The 25,867-nt window shown below is 39.8% G+C and overlaps 1 long non-coding RNA gene across 2 annotated transcripts in view; it reads right to left on the bottom strand.

The window, feature by feature from the left end:
• The window catches only part of LOC118540629 (uncharacterized), a 201,186-nt gene that overhangs the window by 12,919 nt on the left and 162,400 nt on the right, over positions 1 to 25,867 (bottom strand). Inside the window, exon 5 of one of the 2 annotated variants that reach the window (XR_013443742.1) lies at positions 16,482 to 16,509. The exons of the other annotated variant lie outside the window; for it this stretch is intronic. This is a non-coding gene — a long non-coding RNA (uncharacterized LOC118540629). Of the gene's footprint in view, positions 1 to 16,481; positions 16,510 to 25,867 lie in introns of those variants that run through there. 2 annotated transcript variants of the gene reach the window in all.

Genomic DNA, 25,867 nt, shown 5'->3' with positions numbered 1-25,867 from the left:
TTACAAAATAGCTCATTTGGAAAGAACATTATCAGCTTATGAGATCCTTGGAGATTCTAAGACGGAAGGTGCTACGGATAAAACCAACTGTTATGGGGCTTCGTTATTTCCACAGCACATGGAGGCAAAATTCACATTTTAATACTGTAATGAGAAAACAATGCAAATTCTGATTAAGTAAAAAGTCAGAGCACTTGTTACAGCCAAACCCAGTGTTTCTCATATCCTTGCTGGCATTGAGGAGGAATCATGAGAGAGGTTTGTAAACTCCCGGGGCTCCTCAGGTACCATTCAGTTCTGTGCACTCACATTCTGAGCACGCTCCCTTTGATGGGTGGGTAATAGCAAAGGTTTGCTAGCAAATGCAAACAATTACATTTTGCAGTACTCCATTCACTTGCTATTTACCCAAGGTTTCCGGAAAGCAGAATTCCATCTGGCCCCGTCTAAGTCATGCTGAGCTCATTTCAATGGCGACTTTTCCAGAATACTATATCCTCCCTGACTTGGGCTTATTGGTAAAATGTCAAGACTGAGTTACTCAACCTTCAGAAGAGTCAGGAGCATTGAGTACTCTTGCCAACGTATGGTTGTATTCCTTCTGAGTACATAGCAACTCCTAGAATAATAAAGAAAGAACTAGCATTCATTTATTCAACAAACAGTAAATGAACCCTTTCCTGGTACCAGATGCTGTTCTAGGTGCCAGAGATACAATTATGAGATAACAGTTGGGATTCTTCCTGCATGGAATTTCATATCCAACAGAAATGGGAAAGATAGGTCATCATCAGATCAATGGTTTTACGAAAAGATGTACCAAAAACTGTTTCCTTCTGCCTATGGCAACCATCCCCATTAACCTTATTTATACATGAACAAATATTATTTATCCTTCTTTTATAATAAAGCTATAGGTAATTTTGAGCAAAGCCTTTATCCAAATCATGAATTTTTGACATCTGGACCAATGCAACCTAACTCCCCGTTGCACTGGTAAATGTAATATCTACTTTCTGAACTATCCATGAACATTTTTTCAGCCCATGTAGTTTTTTCCCTGCTGCCACACACATCAGGCTTGCTTCTGCACAAAACAGAAATTGTGGATGCTTGGAGAATATATTACTTTCTGCATCAGCCTTTCCCACCTTTATTCTCTTAACCTTCTATTCCCTCATTAGCCCAGTAAACCCTGGCTTCTGCCCCTGTCTTGCCAGTTGACTATTGCCAAATTTATTAAAAACTTCCATGTTGCTTAAATGCTAAATGCAATAGATCCGTGTCATTCCTCAGTTTCCTGATCTTTTTAGCTGCATTCAATAGAGCTGACCACTCTGCCCTAGCCTTGTCTTCCATGGCACTGCATTTGTGTAGTTCTCCTCTTACCTTCTTGGTATCCTTTGCTAATTCCCCTTTAAATATTGATATTCCCCAAGGATGTCTCTACAACCTTTCCTCCTGGCTTCATACTTTGTCTCCTAGTTTCTATTACCATCTCAGTACTAATGACTTTAAAATTTATGTGTCCAGCTCATGCCTCTCCTCTGAGCTAAAAAAATATGCTCAATTGTCTACTTAACATTTCCCTATATATCACAAGTACCTCAAAATCACATATCTAAAACTAAACTTGTGATCCAATTCTCCAAAGTCCTCTGTCTCCATAAATAGCACCACCAGTTGTTACAAACTAGAAACTTCAAATTCGATATTCCTACTTCCTTACCCATCACATCCCAGTCAATGTCAAGAGTTATTAATTCTGCTTCCTAAGTATCTCTATGACCTACCCAAAGTTTGTGTCATATCCACTAACACCCCTTTGGCTAAAGCCAAGCCCAGAATCAAGAAGCAGGACTGTCATTCCTCCACTGGAAATCTACAGGGAAAAAGGCATGAATATATAGATGGTTGAAAAACTGAGGCTAAGGATGCAATCTACTCCCCCATACTGACCTGACATCCACTTGAACACAGTCCTAGTATCCCATATACAGTACAGCTTGGAAACACACTAGCAGTCCCTCTCCCTTTATTCTCTTCAGTCTTTTAACTGCTTCCTGTCTGGTCTCAACTTCACAAAGAGCTTCACACGACATGGTTCATGATGACTATTTCATGACAAAGACCAAAAAAACGGTCAGTGTTTTGATCTTCTCTAAGGTATGTGGCTATCTCTAGGCAAAGAGGAATTTGTTTTAAAAGCAAACAAATAATAGGAGGGTTGTGTACCATTTTGGTGTTATCTGTGCCCTTGTGCCAAGTGTGTTCCATGGACCAGCAGCTTGGGCATCACCCACAGGCTTGTTAGAAATGCAGAACCTCAGGCTCTGCCCCAGATCTACCACATGAAAACCTGCCTTTTAAGATTCCCCAGGTGATTTGTATGTGTATTAAAGTTTGAGAAACACTAAACCATGCCATGATTCCTTCAAATTCAGGGGGAGACCAAGAGGTTACTTTGGAAATGATGATGACCAAAATTGGATATAACCTGTTTCCATTCTTTATAGGCACAGAAATGGACAGCAAACAGCAATGTGGCTGTCTATTAGATTATTAGACCCAAGGCTTTAGTTTTCATAATCTCCCATGGGAAAGGGGATGGTGTGTTCCTTGGTGAACAGTCTATTTCTTTTGAAATCCCGAAACTTCAAACAAATTACAAGAAAGGTCAGACTGAAAATTAAAGCTATAATTTTATTGGGTGACTTCTCTCGGGCAGACAAAGCTGTTTTTCTTCACTGCATCACTTTTATTGAATTTCTGGGTTATTTAAAAAGAAAAAAAAAAAAGGTATGCCCAGAGTGAATGAGCATATAGTCTGTCGAGTGAAGAAAAAGTATAAAAGATTCTTATAAATTGTGAAATACTAGTTTATGATGAATGGCAAAAATAACTCACAAACCATGTAGAAAAGACAAGCACCCAAGCAACTCTCTTTTGTAGGAATAATATAGACAGGAAATATGAAAAAGAAAGTATATTTTCAAATATCTACTCATCCAGAGTGTAAGGAGAAACGTGCTACATGTAATTTGGACAAAATATATACATCTGTAAAAGTTTGCTGTGCCCTCTGTAATTCATTCCTCTCTCCATCCCTGTCCCCAGGCAACCACCGCTCTGCCTTCTGTCATTATAGATTGGCTTGCTTGCATTTTTAGAATTTTATATAAATGAAGTCATACATTACATATTCTGTTTTTGCTTTGGTCTCTTTCACTCGGCAAATGATTTTGAGATTCATCCATGTTGTCATATGCAACTGTAGTTGATTCCTTTTTATTGCTGAGCAGTTTTCCTTTGGTATGCCATCACCTGTTAATGGATACCTGGGTCATTTCCATCCAGGGTATTAGAAATAAAGTTGGCATGGAAATGTGGGGCTAGGTCTTTGTATGGACATATGTGTTGGTCTTTCTTGGGTAAGTACCTAAGAGTGGAATGGCTGGGTCATGTAGTAAGCATATGTTTTACTCTTTAAAAAAGCACGGTCAAACATCTCTTGATGTGGTTGTACCATTTTGTATTCCCACCAGCAGGGTAGGAGAATTCTGGTTCCTCACACCTTTATGAACACTTAGTATGGTCAGTCTTTTTCATCTTAGCCATTTTAATGGGTGTGTAGTGTTACCACTCTGTGGTTTTGATTTGCATTTCCCTAATAATCATCCTGACCATCCTTTCATATTCTTATTGCCCATCGCTATAGCCTATTTTTAAAAATGTCTATTCAGATATTTAGCTTGTCTTCGTGGAGTTACTTTGCTTTTTATTATCAAGTTATATGAGTTTGCTATATATTCTGGATACATGTCATTTGTCTGTTATATGGTATAAAATAAGTTTTAAGGTTCTTTCTGACTCTCACATTTTAATATACCATGGTTTGGAAGTATTCCTGAATATTCAGATACTTGTAATTATAGAATTGAATGGTGCAATAAGTATTTTACTTTTCACTTAATCATTTGCATTTTCTACAGATGTAATCCACTCAGCATGGATACATTTCAAAGGACTCCAAAACCTTCTTTTTATTTATCTTGTTTTCTAGGACCACAGCAGTTTAAAATGTACATTGTGACTTTATTAAGAGCAACTATTTTTTCCACTGTCCAGTAGCTGTGGGAAAAATGGGACCTATTTTGAAAAAAAAAGAAGAGGAAAAAAATAATAGCAAAAAGAATCTGTTGTTCCTTAGGGGTCCAAACAAGCATGTGCCCTAAAAGTCCAAATGAGCTTCCTAAATACCCTAATAAGCCTTAACAAAAGGAGTCATGAAGGCGTCATGAAGGCTACTTATAAGACATCACAGACACGACACTCAGAAGATAAAGCTAAGTCTCACTTAGAGACCAAATGAATAGGTCTGGTTATTGGTCATTGTGGCCAAGAGAACAAGCAAGACCGGAGAGATAGTGAGGCAATATCAGTATCTCTGGTGTGTCCAGCCCCAATATTTCTTGGGGCCCCTCAGGGCAACAGGGCCTCTGATGCCTTCTTAAGTACTACTGGGTATGTATCCAGTACTGCTCTCAAGCTTAAGAACTAAGAAGGGACCAAAGCAGGATTCCTGCCTTCAAGGAGCTTACATTCCAGAAAAGGCAGATAACTAAAAAAAAGAAAGCCTAGGATGAGACTCCAAGAGCAGCTCAGATTAGGATGGCACACCGCAGAAAACAACACAAGGTATTAGGACCCAGCACAACCAAGCAGTATGGTACAAAGGACTGGTGATGCACCGTGGTTTTTCTGACACCCCAGAGCAGACATCCTTCTCAAATGGTGAACTCAAAGTAGCAAAGTTGGAGCAAGATCCAAAGGTAGAACAAGAAAACACCACAACCACAGCAACACTGATGATATCAGGGGCAGAAAGTCTTATACTTCAGAAAATTAACTGAAACTACAGAGAGACATAACCCCCAAGACTATCTTCCTATAATTAGCCTATTTCTAGACATAGATGGCCTGCAGCAAATGAAAACTTGGCAAACCGATAGAAGAACCTAAGAAAAGAATGACCCCAAAAAGCCTAGAGTCAGAGATGCTACTCTGCTCCCCTTATAACCCTTGGCTAAAACACTGTGCCTGTCCCAAGTAAGAAGGCTGTGTTACAATGTTATAATTAATTAGACATATGTCCAAGTTAACTGTTTGGTAAAACTCTATGGTAACTGTTTAGATTCTTCTCATACTGGTTCCTTTATGTGTTTTCCCATAAAAGAGACATAAAAAAGAAGGAAATCCTGCTGTTTGTGACAACATGGATGAACCTGAAAGACATTATGCTAAGTGAAATAAGTCAGTCACAGAAAGACAAATACTTTACAATCTCACTTAGATGTGGAATCTGAAAAAGTTAAACTCATATAACCAGAGAGTAGAACAGGAGTTGCAAGGCGCTTAGGAGTAGAGGAACTGGGGAGATGTTGGTCTAAGGGTACAAATTTCCAGTTGTAAGACAAATAAGTTCTGGGGATCTAATGTACAGCATGGTGATTAATGTACTGTAGACTTGAAATTTGCTAAGAAAGTAGATGTTAAGTGTTCTCACCACACACCAAAGAAGTAACTATGTGAGGTGGTAATCACTTCATAATGTATACATACATGAAATCATCACATTATACACCTTAAAAATGAAATCACACTGTACAACTTAAAAATAAAATAAACAAATAAATGAATTTTTCAAAATTAATGAGATCTTAAAATTATATTCAAGAGGTAGCAGCGAGGTTTGCAGCAAGAAGTAACTCTGAACCCCACTTCATAACTGCCCCAGTGAAGGTCCCACTGCCTCCAGGACAAAGATACTAAGATTGGTCTACTGACCTGCCCAGAACATCAGGATTCCCACACCTACCACTATCCCCAAAACCAGATGCCTCCACCATGATGCTCCCCAGAAAAAGGACTCCATGCCCCATCTGCTTCCTCCTCCTGCCACCTGACTCAAACCTATCATGTGTTTGCATCTTATTGGCTGAGCCTAAGTCATATGCCTGCACCCAGCAGCGAGGGAGTGTGGGAAAATGAGTATTCAGCTCCTACCCAGGGTAGGAAGGATTCATATTGGAAAGGACTTTTCAGAAGATTCTGTGTGGCCACAAAACAATAAACGTCTACAACACACACGGGCAGTTCTATGTAACCTGGCCATAGTTAGCCATGCTGGGCATAGGAATAATAAGAGGGAGACTGGAACTCTCCATGACACAGGTATGGCAATGCATCTAGTACTACTAAATTTCACACTCATTCCAACCCATTCACATAGTCCTCACTGATGTTCATTTCCTTTTTTTTCATCCCTTATCAGAGGTTCAAGTCAAGCTCCAGCCTCTGTCACTGCCATGGAATGATAGATAAAACTGAGTTTCTGAATTATTGTTGCTGGAGAACAAACCTACGCTCATTTTAAAGAGCTTTTGTCTGCTCCCATACAATAATGATTAGCTAACAATCGCTATTGTATTTTGGCAAGTACATTGAAACTTGTAAAAAAAAAAATACTTTTATGTGAGCAAAGCTAAGTGTCTGAACAATGATAAAAACATCGGAGGCCACAAAGAGTGGAAAAGTTCCAAAGAATAACAAAGGCTATTTTTCAGATAACAGCAAGCTGAAAAGAAGGTCATGCTGGCAAGATAAAGAGACTCTCCTAAAAGAGAGGATCAAGCAACCTATTAAAATGAATCTATACTATTTATAACAGAGATGTCATTTAATTCTCCTGCTTAATTTCATGAAACAAAAATTAATGATTACAAACCAGAAGAGAAGGGTCAAATTATTCAGGTAAATGGATATCTGTACTATCAGATAAATTCTGATGTTATATTAAAGTCAGTCCAAAAATGCTCAAGTTGGTGTCTGTCTACCTTTACCAAAAATGTAATACACTTTTTAAAGTAGGGGTGCTTGGGTGGCTCAGTCGGTTGAGCATCCAACTCTTGATTTCATCTCAGGTCATGATCACAGGGTCCTGGGATCAAGCCCCACATCAGGCTCTGAGTTCAGTGGGGAATCAGCTTGAGATTCTCTCCCTCTCCCTCTGCCCCTCCTCTTGCGCGCGCTCTCTCTCTCTCTCTCTCTAAAATAAATAAATAGATCTTTAAAGTGTACACACACACATATACACACACTGACACATACCAGTGAACTGCTTTGTTTGTGGACAACTGTATCAATAAAAACATAGGGAAATTAACTCTACTGGGCAAAATTAGTTGTAATTTTTCTTTTCTTTTTTTAAAGATTTTATTTATTTATTTGAGAGAGAGAGAGCACAAGCGGGGAGTAGGGAGGAGCAAAGGCAGAGAAGCAGGTTCCCCATTGAGCAGGGAGCCAGACACAAGGCTGGATCCCAGAACCCTGGGATCACGACCTGAGCTGAAGGCAGATGCTTAACGACTGAGCCACCCAGGCGCCCCTAGTTGTAATTTTTCAAATAACATTTTCTAGTATAAAAATTTTCAGAAATGTTTTAAGAATACAAGCTTTTAATATCCAGACTGACTTTATGATATCTAGGTAGTATACTCTGTATAAATGCCATAGCTATACGTAATGAGTACTATCCATAAATATAATATTCTATTTTAGATGAAACTTTGTTTTAAAAAAATCAATGAGTATATAATAGAAATTGGGCATTTAACACATGAAATAGCAATCAAAAATTTATTTTATAATTAAGTTCTTAATTATATAAAATTATATATATATATAAATATAAGAGGGGTAATGTGTACAAATTCAAACTAGTAATGATTTCTCTTAAGTGAATTTAACATGTGAATAAAAATACTAAAATCAAAATAAATATCTTAAGCCTGACAGCTTTAAAAATATGCCTAGAATTATTTTTAAAACTGTCAGAAAGCTTGGAAAATTTAAGTATTCAGTCCACATAGCTTCTTAAAGAGCTGCTTCATTAAAAGATAATACCCTCTAAATAAATGTGTGGCAGTCAGCCTGGATAAACTCCTAACCAAAATCCAGCAAGTACTTTGCCTTCCAAGTTAGCAATGCCTTGCTCATAAGCAGCATTAGGACCTCATATACCTAAAACTACAGCTTTTCAACCCATTCTCTTGAAAGGAATGGAGCTTCACATTTTCCAAGTTTTTAAAAGAACTTTTCAAGTAAACATATATTGCACCACAGAAAGTCACACAGCCACTTCTTTCCCACTTCTGCTGATCTGGAGGCTCCACTGGACCCATACTGGTTACTTTCATTATGCCACAAATGTTCTCTAACCTCCAGCTGCCATTCTCATCACCCACAGAGACAGAGATGAATGAGAAAGGTGGATGTACACCAGGGAGGCGATTTCCCTGATACAGGCGCTAATCATGTCGGTGACATTAAGCCTGGACAGAGAAGAATTACTCTCACAGCTAGATGGAGAGAGTGCCCTTTATTTGCAAGTTCCTGGGATGGAGCGCTGGTCCTAGACAAAAGAGTGAAGTTAGGAAAGCTCACCCCAACTTGGCACACTCTCTTCCCCACCTCCAAGTGCCCTGGATTCTCACATTATTCCCTACAGAGAGAACATCCCTATATGCCCCTCAGCTGCTCTGAGCCTTGGGTTCCCCATCTATAAAATGGGGATAATGTTACAATGTTTGTGTTTGTTAAAGGAGCTACCATAGGTAGCTAGATCCGAGTATGTGCTAGACTAATTTAAGATATTTTCCATTTGTTATCAGCACAGGTGATATCAACGACATACTACTGATTCTATCTCCCAGTTTTTGTTTTAAGCTAAATGTAAAAAGCCTAGCTAACATTACTATTAAGAGCATCATCTTTGACTCTCATAAGTTCTGAAGCCATGCTTAAATGAATTAGAACAGCAGCTTTATGTATTTTTAGAAATATTATCCATTTAGCTTGTACTATGCACCAAGCACTGTGGGTAAGGATTTAACACACACACACACACACACACACACACACACACACACACACACACACACTCAACCTTTGCCACCATCTGAGAAGTGATGTACCAGCATCCACAGGGGGTGGGGAGAGCAGGGAAGGAGTAAGAGAACTTTATAGTGCTCCTCTAATACCATGGAGGTAGTCATCCACTCCATCTCCATGAAGGACTTTTTTGGAAAGCAGACTTCCCCTAAATGTGATCATCATCCTTAATAAGAAGCACAGCATGTGTTCACATATGTACATCCTAAAGATGGACATGTAGTTCTATCCACATCCCACCTCCAGCTTATTTTGTCAGCTTAAGCAGGTAATTTCCTTTTCCTCAGAATAAGTCTCCTCAACTGGAAAGCAAAGGCTAGATGATGTCTACACATCTTTAAATCTCTAACATTGCAGATAGTTACTTAAATCATTCTGTGGCAAAAAACAGAGGTCCATTGGAACTGGTGCATGAGGAAGGAACTTTTGCATAGTAAGGTCATGGCTAGAACTGGGAAGTGGTCCAGCCCTAAGGAAGCTCTGAAGCCAGCCATCCTATCAGGGAGTCTCTTCTTCAATCTGGGCTTCAACTCTGTTGTCCTCTTTTTTCTCTCCATCTGGGATCTCCACCTCTAATCTGTTTCTTTCTTTTTTTTTTTTTATGACCCTAATAATGTCAGTTTGTACATTTTCTTCCTCATGGTATTCTACAGCCTTTTGCACCACCATTAGGTGGGTCTGTCTCTTAGTTTTCCAGTTTCTGGAAGAACTATCTGACTGGTCCAAGCAAACAGGTCTGGCCAAGCCATGGCCATGGGTCACTCACTGTTCAGCCTACGGACAGGCCACTTGTGGTCGGGCCCCAGCCCTGATGCATTCAGCTGTGATCAGTGAGGGGAAAGTGCCACCTCAGTGAGACAAAACAGTCTCACTTCTCAGCAGGGTTTGCGGGTGGGGCAGTTTCCTCTGGAAGGAGAAATATTCAGTGAGGACACTGGAATGTCTAGCAAGGCTACTATACTATGTTTATGTCTCTAGTAAAAGGTATGCTTTTACCAGAGAATGGTGGCCAAGCTTACTGCTGTGGCTTGAACACACATGCACACACCCACAGACACCATACAAATGCACACACATGTGAAGAAGCATTAACTCTGTATCTACACAACTACAAATGTAAAACATTCCACTTTTCAATAATGCTTGAAAAAGATAAAAGTAGCCCCTGCCATCCAGCTAGCCCCTGATGTTCTCCTCTGAACACAGACGATGTCACAGAACATCAACATCAGATGGGGCCATGCTATGAGCATGATGGGTCAAGACAAGCAAGACCAGTCCATAATCCTGTCTGAATACAGACAAACACGAACATTGTCCAAGACGCCACAGAAATCACCCAACAGCTCCTGACTAATTACAGCATCAGCCTCCATTTCATCTTCCCTCTCCCTAGATAAAATGAATTGAGTTATCTAAATCAGAATTACAGCTGCATCCTGACGGCATCCAGTCCACAGCAAAGCCCCTCTACTTTAAACCCTCCCCAAACCACCTGACTCCAGGCCAAACCTCATCAAAGTCTTTCCTAAGACCCTCTAAGATGCCTCATATCTCCCTGTGCGATCATTCTCCCTCACTGCAGTGAGTAATGGACCCAACCTGTACAACTGCAGGTGTGTTCTTGGAGGGCACTGACATGCTTTATAGCTTCTAAAGCAATTTTGCTTCTGTGAAATTTACTCATTTAACCTCATACTTGCCCTATGAATAGAAGTTCTCATTAGTCAGTAAGTGAAGCAACTAAGGTTTAGCAAAGATTACCTGGAGTCCACAACAGGTCATCAGCAAAGGCCAAATTTAAATATGGGGCTGACTGATTCTAAACCCAGTGATCCTTATTGCAGAAGGAAATAATCTCCTCAATGTGATTATTTTCCTTGGAATAATTGCAGAAGCCAAAGACAGTCATATGTATAGCTGTGTGTCTCTGTTACCTTCTTCCTCTTTCTCTCTTTCCTACAACCTTCTTCCTGATTTAAAACCCAACGTGCACACATGAAACTGACCATCACACTTTTACCTAAAAGTTGTGATCAATGAGAATCTGAGGCTTGGCCAGAGGCAAGGGCCAGCGCCATGATTTAGGAGACAACGCCAGTGGCACATGGAGAGAGCCACCGCAGATGGCAGGTAGCCCCTGGGGATGTCTCCACCTCAACACCAGCCAGCCTGGGCCAGGCTGACCAAGTACCATTCTTCTCCCCTCCTCGTTCTTCTCTACAAACTGGCAAAGATCCAGTTTCCATTGCTATTCGAGCACATGGATAGGAACCAATTCCTCCTCTCAAACTTTTCATTTAAATGGAGGTGAAAAGCCATCCTAATGTGTACTTAATATGAAGAGTTGCTCCTATAAATGGAGTACTGAATGACAGAGTTAATAAAACATTGAAAAAGAGGCATTTTCTCACCTGAGAACTTAATTGCTACAGCAAATTTAACAAGGAGCTCTTGACATTCTATTTCATAAAAAGTGTTTTATTCTCAAATTGTACCTTTGATTTATAAACCGCAGGGTGAGGGCCCATCAATGGCCATGGGGAACATTTCTCTTCTGAAATACCAAGGTATAATTTACACACGTCAAGACCAAAACTAATTTATTTGGCTTACAATATAACTCAAAGTGCCTTTAATTTATGTCATTATAATTTTGAAAAATTAACTTTGAAAATAAATTAAGGCATTGCCCATCTTCACAAATACGCATATCCCTTGGGATTTTGTATAGGCCAAGGGCTCAAGTTATCACTATAAATGGGACTTAGAGAAGATCCCACCTTACCCTTTGCAATGATTTAAACCAAGAATATGAATAATAGAGTATTTGTCCAAATTCCTCATAAATATTTTAGGACTTATTTTTCTTAGCAAGGCTAAATGAAGGTTTAAGTTTTCCATCTTAAAAGAACTTTACTGAAGGATTTTATATGATAGAGTGTATATGTATACCTTGTTTTTGACAGAAAAAAAATATTTTTGAAAATGTTCCAATTTCATTAACAAATATTTATTAGGCGTAGATTCTATCAATCAAGTCTCAGCTGAAAATAGATGCACACTCAAATAACCCTAGATGCTTTATTTACAAAGAGGCAAAGTACAAAGGCATGGGCATATAGTAATCACAAGGGGGGGGGTGGGTACCTGGGGCTTGTAGCAGTGAAGCCATGTGGCCCCTAGACCAGAGGGACCAAGGTAAGGAATGGCTACCAAACCCTGGAAAGAGAGAGTCCAATAGTGGAAGCTACCTTTAGAGAAACAAGGGCCTTTAGGAGGGATGGGGGATGCATACCTGGTATGAAGAGCACTCACAGGGAAAGAATAGAAATCCTTATCTCACTCTTCCCTCTCCCTCCATTTTGGGGGGTGGCTAGACCTGTCCATTGGCCCAACCTAAATGGGATAAAAAGGACACCAGAGCCCACTGACATAATGCACAGAGGTCAACCTTTGGGGAGAGAGAGCAGAAAAGGATGGGAAGGGGCACACAGAAGATGTCAAGCACACCTACCACCCTGTGCTAAGAGGATACACAGTCAAATAGCAGCCCTCTCTATCCTCAAGAACTGTGTAGTCTGTGAGAGAAAGAATATAGGAGTATAAATTAAATAAACCATAAATAGAGCATTATAGAATTTTAGTGGAAGGAAAATTTTAACTTCTTGTAAGTTTTTGCCTATATGGGAGTCTTTCTCTATTTGGTACCAGCATCCTTATTTTCCTTAGGGTAGTGGTTCTTAAACTTCAGTGACATGTGAATCACCAGGAAGGCTTGATAAAACATAGATTACAGGGCCTAACAAGTTCTGGGGTGAGCCTTAAGAATTTGCATTTCTAATAGGTTCCCAGGTGATGCTAATGCTGCTGGTGTCCAGGGGGCAGTCTGAGAATCACTGCTTTCAAGAAACTACCTGTCTCCCACACTCCAAAGCTCAGTCCCTAAGGCTCAATATAGGGTTATCAACTTGACACGTCTCCACTGCTGGTCCACAACCCAGACTGGTCAGCATCACCCATCGCCTTGAACCCCATCCCACTAGAACTGCTCTGCAAAAGCATTAGTCTGTGTGAGGCAGCACTGACCTCAGGCCCCCCATCCGCCCCTTTGGTCTTCTTCACTGGAAACTGGCCCAGCTCTCATGTGCTCATGACACTGTTTACTCAGGGGATACATCTTCAGGAAATGATTCAAAGTCTGTGCCAAGATTTAGCAACAAGGATATTCGTTACAACATTATTAACCACCTAAATAGACAGTTATAGGAATGTGGTCAAATAAAGTATGACATGTCCACACAATGCTATATCAGAAAGCCATTAAAAACTTGAATGCAAAATACATTCTTTGATACAGAATAATGTTCACAATACATTAAGCCAAAAAAAGCAAGTCACAAAACTATTTGTAAGATATTATCCCCTTTTAAAAATATATATAAAAGTTAATACACCATGGATTAACTGATTGTTTCTAGGTGGGTGGAATGATGATGGGCTTATTTTAATTTTCTTTTTTGTTTGCCTGTCTGTTCTTTTTTAAATGAGCATGGATTGTTTTTGTAATAAAAACAAATAATAAAAGAAATTTCATTTTGAAACACATACACAGTTCTCATACTGACTATATCTAATTTAAGGGCCCAAAAAATAAACACGTATATTTTTTCTATTTTCTCATACCTCTGTGGCTCCATAAAATCCAGGTGTGTTAGTTATAAGTATGTTTTGCTGCATGTGACCTAAAACCCAAATTAAGAAAGGCTTAAAACTGAGAAGGTTTATTATCTCCCATAAAATTTATGAACAGTCCAGGGTCAACTTGACAGCTTACAAATCCTAAGGAACTCTGCCACCGTCCAGACCTCCCTTTCACTGTTGCTTGAATGTGGTCTCTTCAGGTCCAACATGGCTGCTCAAGTCCTGGTCATTTTAACTCTATTCTACCAGGAGGTAGGAGAAAAGGCAAACAAAGAACTACTCTCCCCCTTCAAGATACTTGATTACATTGTGCATACCATATATCATATCCATTGGCTAGATCTTACCACGTGGCCACATCTAGCTGTAAGAAAGGACTAGCAAATGCTTTTACTGTGCATGGCCATATCCTCAAGTAAATTTGGGAGTTCTATTCCTGTAGGAGAAGTGAAAATGGATACGGGAAACTAACTGACAGTCCATGCTATACCATGTCAAGTAAAAGGCATGATCTCCTTAAAGTCTACCCAGTAACTCCTCCAGATAAAGCACTCAAAATTAGGGATCATTCTGCAATATCTCCTGGTAAACCTGGACCTCAAAACTCCCTAACCTCATGCCGCTGAACTAATATACTTCGGTGATTTTATTTCAGAGGTAGCTGGTACAAGAAGAGAGTGTCTTACCTTGGAAAAGTTTATAAAATCTCAACTTTTCCTTCATTGTCATGACTGAAGAGATTTTTTTCTTCTGAGAAGCTAGTCACCAGTTGTATAGAGGTTCATTACCCAGAGAATTTCCTGAATCCACACTATCTGCACCTCATTTTAGATATAACATCTGATATAGAGTTGATTCCCACAACAGATGGAGTCTACTGATCACTCCAGCCGCACTGACTTCCTCATTGACCAGAAATGTGCCAAACAGCTTAGTGCCTGTGAACTTGCTTGCTCTCTGTTTGAGATGCTCAGATGTTAGCTTGGCTCAGTGACTCACTCCTCTGCCTACATTCAGATCTCTGCTTGAAAGTCACCTTATCGACAAGACCCTTGCTATCCAATCTATTTAAAATTGCAATTGCCTGCCTCCCCACCCAGCACTCTCTACCTCCCATTTTCTACTTTATTTTTGTCCTCTGCAATGATTTATGTCAAATACAATATGTTTTGAGCATTTAATTTCTGCCCTACCCCTGCCCCCAACCAAACAGTAAACTCCATGAAGGCAGGATTCTTTCTGCTTTACCTAATCCTTCTGTCCCCTGACCTACAGCAGGGCCTGGCACATAATATGTGCTCAATAAATATTGAATCAATGAATCAATGAACAAACAAACAAATCTTACATCCCAGTATCTCTGACAGAGTGCTGACTCAGTTGAATGGGTGTTTTATGAAAGAATGAATCAAATAGTTCTAGGCATGACTCATTAAATCCAGAGCTCAAGTTTGTGTTTTCTGAACCCTTGTCTCTGCTAGGCCCTGTGCTAGACAATAAGTAAACAATGGTAAGCAGAGCCAGAAAGGCTCTAGGTCATAAAAGTTTCAACCTGATCAAGTAGCACAATACAAGTCATACAGTCCCACAAACAAATGTGAAACTAGGACTGTGCCAATCACTTCAAAGGAGAGGGACCCCTTCCCAAATGATTGTTCATATCACCCTGTATTTTCATATTGTCTTCCAATAGATCTTACTTAATTTTCTATTTGTTTACCTCTTTATTACATACCTTCCCCACTAAAATAAAGGTCCCCTGATAATAGGGATCTCTCTGCCTTTTCTCCATAACCTTGGTACCTAGAACAATGCCTAGCACTTAGAAGGCACACAGTGAATATTGTTGGATGGATGAATAATGCCATGAATGCATGAGAGAAAATAAGAAAGGCAAAAGGATGATATGATTGATGTGAGATGTGAAAGCTAAGAACAAGTTAACTGGGCAAATAAGGAAAGGAAGGATATTCCAATCAAAGGAACACAACAGCCTGTCCGAAAGCTCTCTGGTCAGAAGGAGCATTGGCTGTATCAAACTACAGCTTGCGGTTTGCGATACACAAACAACCCGACTCATCATCTGTTTTTGTAAATAAAGCTTTAGTGGAATACAACCATGCTCATTCCATATTGTCTATGACTGCTTTCACACCAAAGAGAGAGAGCTGAATAGGCAGAGATAAGTAAATGCAATGGAGGCCCAAGGGACTGCAAAGCCCCAAATATTTACCATCCTTTACAGAAAAAGGTTACTGACCTCTATACAAAGGCTCAGTGTTAGACAAAAATATGGTAGGCAGTGCTACTCAAAGTGTGGGCCTCAGACCAGCAGCATCAGCATCCCCTGGAAAAGTGTCAGAAATACACTCATCAGGGCCCATCCCAGACCTACTGATTCAGAATCTCTGGGTCGTGCAGCCATCTGTGTTCTGAAAGCTCTCCAGATGATTCTGATGCACACTAACCACTGTGGTAGAAAATGAGAGGGAAAGAAGACTGTAGTGAGAAATGAGGCTGGAGAAATCAGCAAAGGCTAGACCCTGCAGGCCTAAGGACACATTATAGAGTTTAGTCTTTATCTTAAGGACAAAAGGAAGCCACTGAATGGTTTTAAGCAGACAGGTAATATGAGCAAATTTGCAATTTGCTATCACTCTGTCTGCAGTGCAAAGAATAAGTTGTAGGGGGCGCTAGAATGCAGGTGACAAGATCAGTTGGGAAGTTGCAGTCCCTACCAGAGAGATGATGGAGAGGGATGATTCTAGTCTGAACTCTGGATGATGCCGATAGCTGTGTAAAAATGTAAGAAATGAATGTAAGAAACCCACTGAAACATTCAATCACCACGCTCTTGTTGCCCTTATAGCTCTTATTAAACCTGAACTTCAGTTTCCTTATCAGTGAAATGGGGATAGTAACTCACAAATTTGCAATGAGGATTAAAGGATACATTTTACATGAAGCACCCAGCTCAGTCTCTAACACAAAATAGGGATTCAGCTAATAGGAGTTCTATTCTTGAGATCCCTTTCCTTGTTCTCCTGCTTCACCTTCATTCCTTCGTCCTGAATAATGACTTTTACTTTCCACTTTGGCCAGTCTACAACATGACAACTTGGAAGTAGTGAATATGTTCCTATTTCCTTTTCATCTCTAGCAAGACTGGGGCCCATTTTTATGATGAACTCAAAAACAGTGGAAACTCATTCACCCAGTATTGATATGGTCATTAGGAGGGAATTCCCTTTTAAGAAAATAATTTTTCTTCACTTATACCCCACCCTACTCCAAGCAGGATTTTAGATGGCTTCCAAAAATGTGCATGCTACAGAAAAATAAATTGAAAGGAAGAAAAATGAGACAAAAAGAAAATAAGGGAAAGAAAGGGATTCAAAGTTGTGAATAAAGTCAGTAAACTCCCTAGGACTATGCCACTAATTTGGCTGAGTTTTCCCCAAGTCAATATGTCAAGGAAGCCAGAATGGGTTACAGGATTCACAGCGTCCGTAAGGATAAAGCACAACAATGCTGAAGAAAAGCCCTTAACACAGAGGCCTGAGAAAGATGCCTCCCCTGGGCCCTCAGAGTGAAGACATAGAATAATGTAACAAACAACATCCTTGGCAGCCCCAAAAATAGCCCTGAAGAACTGCTTCCTAATTGCTATGTTTTGTAAGGCCAGGATTCAAGTTTGTGAAGGGGAGAATATGCCACCCCAAAATGTGCCACTTTGGTAGGTGGATTATTTTGAGTTGAAGGCAATCAAGACCCAGCAGGCTCAAAAAACAAAACAAAACAAAACAAAAAAAAACCTTTCCCTTAACTGCCTAAAACAATTTAGTTATGAGGCCTGACCCAGAAAGAGAGCTATTACCAGAGATAACTTTTTATCTGAAGGACTTACCTGCACGGCAGGGCAAACATCTGATTACCAAACATTTGCCTTTCTTCTCTTCCTGTGAATTGCCCCTCTCCCCTTTGAAGGCCCAGGCCCCTAATCCTATTCCTGAGTTGCCTGATTGCCTTTGGGTCTCACATTTTTATGGGACTCCTGCATATATGAAATAAAGTTTATTTTCTCCTGTTAATCTATCTTATATCAATTTAATTATTAAACCAGCCAAACAACCTAGAAGGGGAGAAGGAAGATTTTTCTGCCCTGACATTAGCATTATCTATCTTTTAAATGGTCCCCTTGAGAGCTGAGGAATTAATGTTTTTATTTTATGCTACTGTGTTAGGAGAACGTGGAAAAGTCAAGGTGGGGGGTGGTCTTCCAGCCCAGAGTTTCTGAAGCTATTTTGTGAATTCCCTGGGTTTCAGAGATGTGTCAGAAAAAGTGGGGGCTCGGAGAAATACACCAGAGGCCAGTGAAGCAGGGTTTGTACTCCGCATCCTTGGCTCCATCCAGAGTAAAGTTTGAAAACCATCATGCCTCAGTAAGGTGCAGATTCAGTGAGCCCACTTCAGAATTATTTGGAGGTCAGGAAGACTGGGTTAAAATTCAAACTCAGATATTCACTAGCTGTGGGACTTTGGGCAAATTACTTTACCTCTCTATGCCTCAGCTTCTCCATCTGTCCAGTGGGAATATTAATATTACCTCCTACATCAGGCTGCTGGGAAGATTAAGTTTCTTGATGAAGATATGGTCTTGTGATGCTGTGATTTATAACAAAAACATAAGTTTGGTCTTCACTTTTGTTCTTGGCTCACAGTTCCCAAAACCCTTGGAATTTCCTGAGCAATAAAAGCAATGGGAACATCTTTTGTCAAAATATTTAGTCTCTTGTCCTCATTTCCTAAAACTGCTTCAGAGCCATAAAGGTGAAATGGGTGTCTTATTATTCATAACAAGCCCCTTTCCGCCACAATTGGGTGTCAATGAGGTGATTTTTGGAAAGCATGTAAGGATGGGGCTGCCTGCCAGGGGAACCAACCATGAATAGAAAGTTGGCACTTTCAGTCCTCCCCTGATTTCTGGAGGGTAGAGAGGCTAAAGGTTGAATCAATCACAAATGGCCAGTGATTTAATCAATCATGCCTATGTAATGAAGCCTCCATAAAAACCCAAAAGGAAGGGGTTCAGAGAGCTTCCATGTTGGTGAACCAGAACACTTCCATGTACCACCATGCCGGACCCCAAACTCCACAAGGACCTTTTTTCAGGACCTCACTCTATGTATCTCTTCATCAGGCTGTTGATTCATCTCCTTTAATATCCTTTGTAATAGGTAATCTAGTGAGTAAACAGGTTTCTCAGAGTTCTGTGAGCTGCTCCACCAAATTAACTGAACCCAAGAAAGAGGTCATGCGAGCCTCTGATTTATAGCCAATTAGTCAGAAGTACAAGTCACAATCTGGACTTGTAATTGACATCTTAAGTGGGTGCAGTCTTGTGGGACTGAGCCCTTAACCTATGGAATCTGTTGCTATCCCCAGGTAGATAGTGTCAGAAGTGAGCTAAAATGTAAGGACACCCAGGTGGTGTGGGAGAATTACTTGGTAGTGTGAAGAACTCCCCACCACACACACACACACACACACACACAGACACACACACACACACACACACACACACACCATAACAGAGTGCAGAACCCATAAGTCCTTTAGCAGAATGCCTGGCACAGAAAGTTTAGTAGCACAAGTGTGGGTAGGAAAAATATTAACCCTGGAATCTAGTTCAACCTCCTACATATGAAGAAACTGCTGCTATAAAAATACTCTGTCCACCTAAGAGTTATCCAAAAGAAGAGTATCCAGAAGTTAAAGAGACTTGCCCCAAATCACATTTCCACTAGCAGAACAGGCACTGAGCCCAGCCCTCCTACCTTCTTGCCCAGTGCCCGATCCACCATGAAAGGGAGACTGGTTCCTATTTTTCATGGCTGTGCTCCATTTCATTCTCATTGCCTCCCTGTTACCCATTTCCTCAAACCCAACATATGGAATGGCAATGAGTTCTCATCTCATGTGTGACCTCCAATTGTTAGCAGCTTCCAAGAACAAGATTTTAGATCACATTCAGGATTAACAATATAGAGTTTGACAATCAATTACTAACGTCCACCACTGGGAAGAGTAGGGAGATATTTGCAGAGGTCCTTCACTGTAGCAAGTACCACGCTACACTACGTAACATTTTTTCATGTGTCTGTTGGCCATTGGTATGTCTTTTTGGAGAAATTACTATTCATGTCTTCTGCCCATTTCTTGACTGGATTATTTGCTTTTTGGGTGTTGAGTTTGATAAGTTCCTTATAGATCTTGGATACTAGCCCTTTATCTGGTATGTCATTTGCAAATATCTTCTCCCATTACAAGGTTGCCTTTTAGTTTTGTTGACTGTTTCCTTTGCTGTGCAAAAGCTTTTTACCTTGATGAAGTCCCAATAGTTCATGTTTTCTCTCATTTCCCTTGCCTTTGGAGACGTGTCTAGCAAGAAGTTGCTGCAGCTGAGGTCAAAGAGGTTGCTGCCTGTATTCTCCTCTAGGATTTTGATGGATTTCTACCTCACATTTAGGTCTTTCATCCATTTTGAGTTTCTTTTTGTATGGTGTAAGAGAATGGTCCAGTCTCATTATTCTGCATGTGGCTATCCAATTTTCCCAACATCATTTGTTGAAGAGACTGTCTTTTTTCCATTGGATCTTCTTTCCTGCTTTGTCGAAGATCAGTTGACCATAGAATTGAAGGTCCATTTCTGGGTTCTCTATTCTGTTCCACTGATCTATATGTCTGTTTTTGTGCCAGTACATATTGTCTGATGATTACAGCTTTATAATAGAGCTTGAAGTCCAGCACTGTGATGCCCCAGCTTCAGTTTTCTTTTTCAACATTCCTCTGGCTATTAGGGGTCTTTTCTGGTTCCATACAAATTTTAGGATTATTTGTTCCAGCTCTTTGAAAAATGTCAATGGTATGTTGATAGGGATTCCACTGAATGTGTAGATTGCTCTGGGTAGCAGACATTTTCACAATATTTATTCTTCCAACCCATGACCATGGAATGTTTTCCATTTCTTTGCGTCTTCCTCAATTTCTTTCATAAATGTTTTGCAGTTTTTGGAGTATAGATCCTTTACCTCTTTGGCTAGGTTTATTTCTAGGTATCTTATGGTTTTTGGTGCAATTGTAAATGGGTCGATTCCTTAATTTCTCTTTCTTCTGTCTCATGTTAGTGTACAGAAATGCAACTGATTTCTGTGCATTGATTTTATATCCTGCCACGTTATTGAATTGCTGTATGAGTTCTAGAAATCTTGGGATTGAGTCTTTTAGGTTTTCCACATAAAGTATCATGTCATCTACGAAGAGAGAGAGTTTGAATCCTTCTTGGTCAATTTGAATGCCTTCTATTTCTTTTTGTTGTGTGATTGCTGAGGCTAGGATTTCTAGTACTAGGTTGAACAACAGTGGTGAGAGTGGATATCCCTGCCGTGTTCCTGACCTTAGGGGAAATGCTCTCAGTTTTTCCCATTGAGAATGATATTTGCTGTGGGCTTTTCATATATGGCTTTTATGATATTGAGGTATGTTCCCTCTATCCCTACACTGTGGAGAGTTTTAATTAAGAAAGGATGCTGTATTTTATCAAATGCTTTTTCTGCATCAATTGAGAGGATCATGTGTTTCTCATCCTTTTTTTCTTATTAATGTAGCGTATCACATTGATTGATTTACAGATGTTGAACCACCCTTGAAGCCCAGGAATAAATCCCACTTGGTTGTGGTGAATAATCCTTTTAATGTACTGTTGGATCCCATTGGCTAGTATTTTTGTATCATGTTCATCAGGGATATTGTTCTGTAATTTTCCTTTTTGGTGGGGTCTTTGTCTGGTTTTGGGATCAAGGAATGCTGGCCTCATAGAACAAGTTTGGAAGTTTTCCTTCCATTTCTATTTTTTGAAACAGCTTCAGAAGAATAGGTATTAGTTCTTCTTTAAATGTTTGATAGAATTCCCCTGGGAAGCCATCCAGCCCTGAACTATTGTTTGTTGGGAGATTTTTGATTACTGCTTCAATTTCCTTGCTGGTTATAGGTCTGTTTAGGTTTTCTATTTCTTCCTGTTTCAGTTTTAGTTACTTATACTTACCTAGGAATGCATTCATTTCTTCCATATTACTTAATCTGTTGGCATATAGTTGCTCATAATATGTTCTTAAAATTGTTTGTATTTCCTTGGTGGGAATCAAAATTTCTCCTTTTTCATTCATGATTTTATTAATGTGGGTCCTTTCTCTTTTCTTTCTGGTAAGTCTGGCTAGGGGGTTATCTATCTTATTAATTCTTTCAAAGAACAAGCTTCTAGTTTCATTGATCTGTTCTAATGTTCTTTTGATTTCTATTTCATTGGTTTCTGCTCTAATCATTATTATTTCTCGTCTCCTGCTTGGTTTAGGCTCTATTTGCTGTTCTTTCTCCAGCTCCTTTAGGTGTAAGGTTAGCTTATGTATTTGAGACTTTTCTAGTTTCTTGAGAAAGGCCTGTATTGATATGTATTTCCCTCTTAGGATCACCTTTGCTACATCCCAAAGGTTTTGAACAGTTGTGGTTTCATTTTCATTTGTTTCCATGAATTTTTAAAAATTCTTCTTTATTTCCTGGTTGACCCATTTATTTTCTAGTAGGGTGCTCTTTAGCCTCCAAGTATTTGAGTTCCTTCCAAATGTCCTCCTGTGATTAAGTTCCAGTTTCAAAGCATTGTGATCTGAAAATATACAGGAAATGATCCTAATCTTTTGGTACCGGTTCAGACCTGATTTGTGACCTAGTATGTGATCTATTCTGGTGAATGTTCCATGTGCACTCGAGAAGAATGTGTATTCTGTTGCTTTAGGATGGAATGTTTCGAATATATCTGTGAAGTCCATCTGGTCCGGTATGTCATTTAATGTGTTTGTTTCCTTGTTGATCTGCTTAGATGATCTGTCCATCGCTGTGAGTGGGGTGTTGAAATCCCTACTATTACTGTATTATTATCAAGGTGTTTCTTTAATTCTGTTATTAATTGGTTTATATAATTGGCTGCTCCCAGTTTAGGAGCATAAATATTTACAATTGCTAGATCTTCTTGTTGGATAGATCCTTTAAGTATAATATAGTGTCCCTCTTCATCTCTTACTACAGTCTTTGGTTTAAAATCTAATTTGTCTGATATAAGGATTGCTACCCTAGCTTTCTTTTGATGTCCATTAGCATGATACATGGTTCTCCACTCCCGCACTTTCAATCTGGAGGTGTCTTTGGATCTGAAATGAGTCTCTTGTAGACAGCATATGGATGGGTCTTGCTTTTTTATCCAATCTGATACCCTGTGTCTTTTGATTAGATCATTTAGCCCATTTACATTCAGAGTAACTACTGGAAAATATGAATGTAGTGCCATTGTATTACTTGTAAAGTCACCATTTCTGTAGATTGTCTCTTTCCTTTCTGGTCTATGTTACTTTTGGGGTCTCTCTTCGCTTACAGGATCCCCTTTAATATTTCTTGCAGGGCTGGTTTAGTGATCACAAATTCCTTAAGTTTCTGATTGTCCTGGAAGCTCTTTATCTCTCCTTCAATTCTGACTGACAGTCTTGCTGGATAAAGTATTGTTGGCTGCATGTTTTTCTCATTTAATACCCTGAATATATCATGCCAGCCCTTTCTGGCCTGCCAGGTCTCTGTGGATAGATCTTCTGCCAGTCTAATGTTTCTACCCTTGTAGATTAAGGACTTCTTGTCTGGAGATGTTTTCAGGATTTTCTCTTTGTCTCTGAAATTTGCAAGCTTCACTATTATATGTTGGTGTGTTGGTCTATTTTTGTTGATTTTGAGGGGGGGTTCTCTGTGCCTCCTGGACTTGAATGCCTGTTTTCTTCCACAGATTAGGGAAGTTCTCAACTACGATTTGCTCAATTATACCTTCTGTCCCCCTCTCTCTTTTCTCTTCTTCTGGGACCCCAATGAATCTAATACTATTTCACTTTATGGTATCGCTGATTTCTTAAAGCCTCCCCTCAGAATCCCTTAGTTGTTTTTCTCTCTTTTCCTCAGCTACCTTACTCTCCAACATTTTGTCTTCTAGGTCACTGACTCTCTCTTCTGCCTCATTTACCCTAGCTGTTTAGACTGCATCTTAGTTAAAGAATTTTTAATTTTGACCTGATTAGATTTTAGTTCTTTTATTTCTGCACTAAGGGATTCTCTAGTGTCTTTTATGCTTTTTTCAAGCCCAGGTAGTATCTTTATAATCATTATTCTGAATTCCAGGTCTGACATTTTACTTATATCCATATTGATTAAATCTATGGCAGAGAGTATTACCTCTGGTTCTTTCTTTTGTGGTGAATTCCTCCTTTTAGTCATTTTGTCCAGATAGGAATAGATAAATGAGAGAATAAAAATGAAATTAAAAATAAAAATACCAACCACGATCCCAGCAAAATATACACTAGACAAATCAGAAGAGATCAGAAACAAAAAAAGAAAAAAGGGAAAAAAGAGAGAATATAATCAAACAGGTAGACAGAACAGGTTGATACACTTGGTCTGGGTATATTTTGGTCTGTTTGTTAGAAGACACTTGATCCCACAATTGTAAATAAAGAAAAACATACATATATATATACAAAAATAAAATTGAATAAATGAAAGGAAGCCAAAAATGAAGTATATATCTATAAAATGTAAATGTGAAAATGAAAATTTAAAAAAGACTTAAAAATAAAGAGTTGATAAAATAAGAAACTGGTTGAAAAAAAGAAAAAAGAAAAGGAAAATTTTAAACTAAAAGATTAAAGAATCATGAGGAAAAAACCTCGAATTCTATATACTATTTTCCCCTAGTGCTGGAGTTTTGCAGTTCTGTGTGCTCCATAAACTTGGTATTAGCCTGATGTTCCAGCTGGTCTTCTGGGGGAGGGGCCTGCTGTGCTGATTCTCAGGTGTCTTTGCCCCCGTGGAGTTGCACCGTCCCCTGCCTGGGGGCTGGGCTCACTGTAAGCTGCTCCAGATTGCTCTATGTGGCTTTTGTTCCCTGAAGGCTTTCCACGCCACTTTAGAGGATGAAAATAAAAACGGTGGCACCCTGATCTCCAGCCCTGGAACTGAAAGATCATGGCCCCCACTCTTCAGTAAATCCTCAGGGAAAAGCAATCTTCACTTTTGTGTGCACCAAACTCTGCAGACTCCTGCAGTGTGCACCCGCACCCATCCTCCCAGGGGAAGGATCGCCCACTTGCAGCCACCCCCTCCCCCCTCCCCCGCCCCCGCCCAGAGATCGTTTGCCTGATCATGTCAAGGTTCATGGTTTATGGCAACCCCAAGCTAAGAGCCCACTCCTGGGCTTGCTGATTGCAGCCGGCTTCCCCACTCCAATGCCTGAGAACTCTGCCACACTCAGGTTCCCCTGTTCTTTCTGTGACCCTGGGGATCCTGAAACCACACTGTCCCACTTAGGATTCTGCCCCACTTTGCCACCTGAACACCTTTCAGGCAGGGGCGTCTCTCACTGGAACAGATTTCTAAAAGATCCGATGTTGTATTCTGGGGCTGTATCACTTTCCAGTGCTGGCTTATGGAGGCTCTCTCCCCCTGCAGTTTATCTTCCAATATATCCCCTCCATTTCACTTTTCCACACTCCTAACTTGCAAAAAGTAGTCACTTTTCCATTTGTAGAATTCCAGCAATTCTTTTCTTTCATCTCAGTTGAATTCTTAGATGTTCAGAATGATTTGCTAGATATCTAGCTGAATTCAAGGGACCAAATGAAACGAGGTCCCCTACTCTTCTGCCATCTTGCCTCCCTCACAGCAGGCATTGTTTTAAACACTTATGGATACAGCAGTGGATGAGGCCTGTAGTCTCTGCCCCTACAAAGCTCATAAATGGGTGAGGAGGTCAAAGGATGAAGGGGCATTGCAAAGTGGGAACAATAAAGATATCTGCAAACCTGCCCCCTGAGACATTTTTGAGTTTCAAGTAAATGATATATGTAGAAATACCTTGCAAAATATTAAATACTGAACAAACAAAAGTGTGGTTAAAATGGTAATAATGGTAACTAAGATGTGTGGAATTTGTATTAGTGGAGCAAGAGAATAGCCCAGTTTCTTAATTTCTCACCCAGAATTTAAGACAAAGTTGGTCAAATAC

The sequence above is a fragment of the Halichoerus grypus genome, chromosome 1 (genome assembly GCF_964656455.1).
Source record: "Halichoerus grypus chromosome 1, mHalGry1.hap1.1, whole genome shotgun sequence".
NCBI lineage: Eukaryota > Metazoa > Chordata > Mammalia > Carnivora > Phocidae > Halichoerus > Halichoerus grypus.
The sequence above is the reverse complement of the archived record's forward strand: the minus strand, read 5'-3'. Positions and strand labels throughout refer to the sequence as shown.